A 6,000-nucleotide genomic window follows, 5' to 3' on the forward strand; every position below is an offset into this window, starting at 1 on the left:
CGACTCGTACAGGCAAACAGGCACAGCACCTTTGAAGAGTTGACTACCCAATACAACATGGGCCAACCCAGAACAATATCTGCCATGACCATGCATATGATCTGCTGGTATAGCCCATACGTATGGGCTATACCAGCAGATGACCCTCTGGCATCCTCTCCTAACCAAGGTTCATCAATGTAAAAGACTCACCTGGTGCAAAGAGCATGCAAGTTGGATGTTAGAAGACTAGAAGAAGGTGTATTGGTCAGATATAAGTCACGTTATTTATTGCACACCATGGATGGTCATGTATGGATTTGGCATCAACAACGTGAGGCTCTTGATCCATCATGCATGGTATCTAAAGTGCAGGCCAGTGGAAGCGGTTGTATGGTGTGGGACATGTTTCACTGGCAGGAACTTGGACCTCTGTTATCGTCAACTGCTTGCTGACTGTGTGTACACCTCACTATGTTACACTTTTTCCTGAATGGCAATGGTGTCTTCCAAGATGACAATGCACCGAGCCATTGGGCACTTGATGTGCAGGGATGGTTTGAGGAACACAGTTCTGACTTCCAGCATATCGATTGGCCTCTGAACTCCCCCGATATCAATCCCATAGAGCACTTGTGGGACAATATGGAAAGGCATATCAGGCATCTGGATACACCAATCACCTCCATACCTGCATTGCTGGTCGCATTACACACAGCTTAGTTGGCCATACTTCCCGAACACTTCCGACTTGTTGAATCAATGCCACATCAATAGCTGCTGTACTGAGGGTAAAAGAAAGACCTACGAAGTATTAGGTATGTGGTCATAATTCAGTGATCACTAAAGTATATCCTACTTTAGTCATCACAAACCAATACTTTTGGTAGCCGATATGTAATTATTATTAATAAAATAAAAACATTGTTATATTATTATCCATGAATTTTATTAATATCTAAAAATTAAAACATTTTTAATGTCTACCGATGACTCTTAAATGTAAAACATTAAATATGCTAGTGACAGGTCACATTATGTACCTGGTACAGAATTTTTTTTTTTTTCTCATCAAATCACAGTGCACTCACACAGTCCCACATAGTTTCACATCTGAGTACCCTTACACTATTTATTATACTGCCTAACCTGTAAATAACATAAATTATTATTATTATTTTTCAACCCTAGGGGCTCACATCTGGTGAGTATGGGCTTGGCACACCGAAGGTCCTGAGCCGGATATCATCATTCTTCTCTTTCTTGGTGATTCCCTTCTACTTCTGACTTACTTTCTTTCTTTCTTTCTCTCTCTCCCCCTCACACACACACACACACACACACACAGAGGGCAATTCTGATTTTTTTTTTTGGCTGGTGCAGCATAAGCCTCAGGCTTCCTTGCACCATATGGCTAATGATAATAATAATATTCTGGGTACAACAGTCAACATGTACTTGGTGAAACAGTAAACTTCTGCAGCTGCTGCAAATGGATAAGTTTTCCTTGAAATTTTATCGTATTTTTGATTAGTTAACATATTAATTTGTGTTTTACAAATAGATTAAATAGGTGTAGTGGCGTTTGTTAGCTTATTTTTGAAATTTAGCTAGTGATTTTGTACAACTCACACTGCTATCGTGCCGGTGTTTTGGAATATAGTAGCGTAATCAGTGGCGCAGAACAATAGTAGGGTTTAAATTGTAATAAATAAGTATCATCTTATTATTATTATTAGCCATATGGTGCAAGGAAGCCTAAGGCTTATACCGAACCAGCAAAAAAAAAAAAAAAATTCTGATTTACCCGAGAGAGAGAGCGAGAAAGTAGAAGGGAATCACCAAGAAAGAGAAGAATGATTGATGATATAAAGCACAGAACCCCGGGGCATTTACAGAGGTGTTCACGTATACGAGTCCCGCAGTTACGAGGATTTCAAAATTAACCAAGCACTTTGAATTTTTTTTGAGAACGATCTTCTTCATGATCGTGTAACAAATGTTAAGCGCGTAGTTAAAGACATAACTAAATTCTACGACACAATTTTATCTGAAAAATACGACAAAAAAAAAAAACACGAACAACTCTGGATTCATTCTTTATTCGTACAACTGAAAAATAGTGTATCTTCATTAAAGTTTACTTAACGTTACTTTATTTAATTTATGCCCTCTCAGGTGATTGTTCTGAGCAAGAGGAAGAATCCAATCAGCATTGAGCATGCTCGAACCATTCAAGCATTTATACAGCTCAATCAGATCACCTTGCAGGTGCCTAGTCTCCAGACACTGTAATTTGCGAAACTTAAGCCTTCCTTTGTAAGAGCAATCCTTTGTTCCATTCACTAATCTTGTTGCCTTTCTCTTGTTCCAAGAGAAGGGCAACAAGATTAGTGAGTTACTTGTTCCAACAGCTCTACATCCTTCTTAAAATGAGGCATCTAGACTTGTACCCAGTACTCAAAGTGTGGTCTGACCATTGCCACACCTTGGTGTGGTGATTATCACCTGGAAATGGCCAGGTTATAATCACCTCCTTATCCCTGCTAGAAAAATTCCTATATATCATTGACAAGACACCATGAGCTATTCTTGCAGACCGTCTGCATTGCTCAGAAAACTTCATATATGCCTGCACAATTACCCCCAGGTCCTTTTCACTCTCTACCACTGTCAGTGTGGTACAACAAAGTTCATACGTTACTCTGGGATTACTGCTTCCCATATGTAGTACTTTACATTTGTCAATGTTAAACTTCATTTGCCACCTCTCAGCCCATCTGCTCAACTTTTCTAGATCTTGTTGCAGCAGTGTACTCTCATTAGTGTCATTAACAACCCTGCCAACCTTCATATCGTCTGCAAACTTGAACATTAAGTCTGATATACCATCATCAATATCATTTATAAATACAGAAAACAACAATGGAACCAACACTGAACCCTGAGGGACTCCAGTAATAACATTAGTCCACAAAGAGCACTGTCCATTGATTACCACTCTCTTGGTCTCTCCCACTCAACCATCCCTTTATCCATAGCATTAGCATTAGCATTAGCATTAGTAGAGGCATATGATGCAAGAAAGCAAGCTTATTCAGCATCAGCCAAAAAAAAAAAAAAAAAAAAAAAAAACAACCACTACTCCCATTTCACCCCTCAATTCGTTCGAAATACCTGTCCAGCTGAGCCTTAAATTTGTTTAGGCTATCAAATTCAACAACAAGCGATGGAAGTCTATTCCACAAACCAACTGCCCGCTGGCTAAAGGCGAATTTCCGCACATCTATCCGACATCCGTCCTTCCTCAATTTGAATTTATGCCCTCTCAGGTGATTATTCTGAGCAAGAGGAAGAATCCCATCGGCATTGAGCATGCTCAAACCATTCAAAGCCTTGTACACCTCTATCAGATCACCTCGGCGATGCCTAGTCTCCAGGCTCTGTAATTTGCAAAACTTAAGCCTTTCTTCGTAAGAGCAACCCTTTGTTCCTTCACTAATCTTGTTGCCCTTCTCTGTACTCGTTCCAGCAGCTCTACATCCTTCTTGAAATGAGGCCTCCAGACCTGTATACAGTACTGAAGGTGTGGCCTGACCAATGCCTTATACAAGGGAATAATCACATCCCTGTCCCTGCTAGAAAAATTCCTGTATATCATTGACAAGACACCATGAGCTACTCTTGCAGCTCGTCTGCACTGCTCAGAGAACTTCATATCTGCCTGCACAATTACCCCCAGGTCCTTTTCATTCTCTACCACTGTCAGCGTAGTACCACAGAGTTGATACGTTGATCTGGGGTTACTGTTTCCCATATGTAGTACTTTACATTTGTCAATGTTAAACTTCATTTGCCACCTCTCAGCCCATCTGCTCAACCTTTCCAGATCCTGTTGCAGCAGCATAGTATCAGTAGTGTCCTTAACAACCCTGCCAACCTTTGTATCGTCTGAAAACTTGGACATTAAGCCTGATACACCATCATCAATATTATTTATAAATACAGAAAACAACAATGGACCCAACACTGAATCCTGAGGAACTCCACTAATAACATTAGTCCACGTTGAGCAGTGTCCATTGATTACCACTCTCTGTCTTCTGCCACTCAACCATCCCTTTATCCATAGCAGCAATTTGCCTCGAATGCCACACTTCTCCAATTTGTGCAGCAGTCTTCCATGCGCAACAGTATCAAAAGCCTTTCTAAGATCCAAATATATAATATCAAAGTTATTCCCTGCATCCAGTTCTTTTGTGACTACATCATAGTATCCAATCAAATTGGTCAGACAAGACCTGCCCTTAACAAACCCATGCTGTGTCTGAGCTATAACTGAATTCTTGTCCAGATGATCCTGCAGTGCTTCTTTAACCAGTGCCTCCATTAATTTTCCTGGAACCGAAGTTAAATAGCAGCAATTTGCCTCCAATACCACACTTCACCAACTTGTGCAGCAGTCTTCGATGTGCCAGTATTAAAGGCTTTTCTAAGATCAAAATATATGATATCAAAGTTATCATTCGCATCCAGTTCCTTTGTGACTACATCATAGTATCTAATCAAATTAGTCAGACAAGACTTCCCCTTAACACACCTGTGTTAGAGCTATAACTGAAGTCCTGTCTAGATGATCCTGCAATGCTTCTTTAACCAGTGCCTCCATTAATTTCCCTGGAAAAGAAGTTACACTAACAGGTCTGTAATTACCAGTGACTCCCTTTGGTCCTCCTTTGTGAATTGGGGTACCATTAGCAAATCTCCAGTTCATGGGTACCTCCCCTGAGTCTAGGGAAGCTCTCATAATTATGGCTAACGGTTTGCTTACTTCCTTTGCCGCCTCCTTTAATATAACTGGATAGGTCCCATCCACGCAGGTGTCTTTCTTGTGTTTATTTTCAACAATTTCTCCTCCACTTTACTCTCAATTATTACAAGATTATCTAGCTTACTGCCAGAGTTGAATACACCTCTGGCATTCCCCTTTCTGAATAACTCCTCCTGTGTAAATGTTGATGCAAAATATTCGTTTAGTTTGTTCGCTACCTGAGCACGATCATCAACAGTTGAACGATCGTTATCAAGTGGACCAATTTGATTCATCCCCTTCCTTCTAGAGTTTACATAAGTGAAGAACTCTTTTCCGTTTTTCTTTGCATCCTTTGCCAAAGATTTCTCGTAATCTGCCTTCGCCTGCCTAACCACCTTTGTGACTTGGTTACAGACCAGCTTATATATATCATAGGCTGCTGTGTCACATGTCAATTTATATGTATCTATCCCATGCATTTTTCTTCTCTGTCACATGTCTAATTAGTTCATCTGATATCCATTTAGGCCTAAATCTTGAACAATATTTCTTTGTTGGTATGAAAAGCCGAGTGGCTTCCAAGATTAATTGTTTGAATGCTTCCCATTTTGAATTTGCTGTTCGTAACATCATCAGTTGATTCCACCGTATAGAATTTAAATAGTATCTCAGACCACGCTAGTCACCTTTACGAAAGCAAAAACGCTTACCTTTACCCTGATGGTATTTACCTCTTTGAGTAAATCCCACATTAGTATTAGCATTAGCATTAGTAGAGGCATTTGATGCAAGAAACCAAACTTATGCAGCATCAGCCAAAAAATAAAAAAAAATAAATAAAATATAACCAATTCCACTTCACCCTTCTGTTCGTTCGAAATACCTGTCCAGCTGAGCCTTAAACTTATTTAGGCTATCAACTTCCACAAAGAATGGAAGTCTGTTCCACCAACCAACTACCCACCCGCTGGCTAAAGGCGAATTTCCGCAAGTCTATCCTACATCTGTCTTTCCTCAATTTGAATTTATGCCCTCTCAGGTGATTATTCTGAGGAAGAGGAAGAATCCCATCAGCATTGAGCATGCTCAAACCATTCAAGGCTTTATGCACCTCTATCAGATCACCTCGTTGGTGCCTAGTCTCCAGACACTGTAATTTGAAAAACTTAAGCCTTTCTTCGTAAGAGCACCCCTTTGTTCCATTCACT

General features: G+C 40.1%; 1 protein-coding gene across 1 annotated transcript in view; it reads right to left on the minus strand.

Moving 5' to 3' along the window:
• The window catches only part of LOC150076726 (adenylate cyclase type 10-like), a 74,163-nt gene extending 72,927 nt beyond the window's left edge, over window positions 1-1,236 (minus strand). The window contains exon 1 of the mRNA XM_090386627.1: window positions 1,023-1,236. The gene's annotated coding sequence lies outside the window, so the exon portion shown is untranslated. The remainder of the gene's footprint in view (window positions 1-1,022) is intronic.
• Between the last annotated feature and the right edge of the window lie 4,764 nt (window positions 1,237-6,000).

Source organism: Mastigoproctus giganteus, chromosome 12 (assembly GCF_048544385.1).
Source record: "Mastigoproctus giganteus isolate SK-2022 chromosome 12, ASM4854438v1, whole genome shotgun sequence".
Lineage (NCBI taxonomy): Eukaryota > Metazoa > Arthropoda > Arachnida > Uropygi > Thelyphonidae > Mastigoproctus > Mastigoproctus giganteus.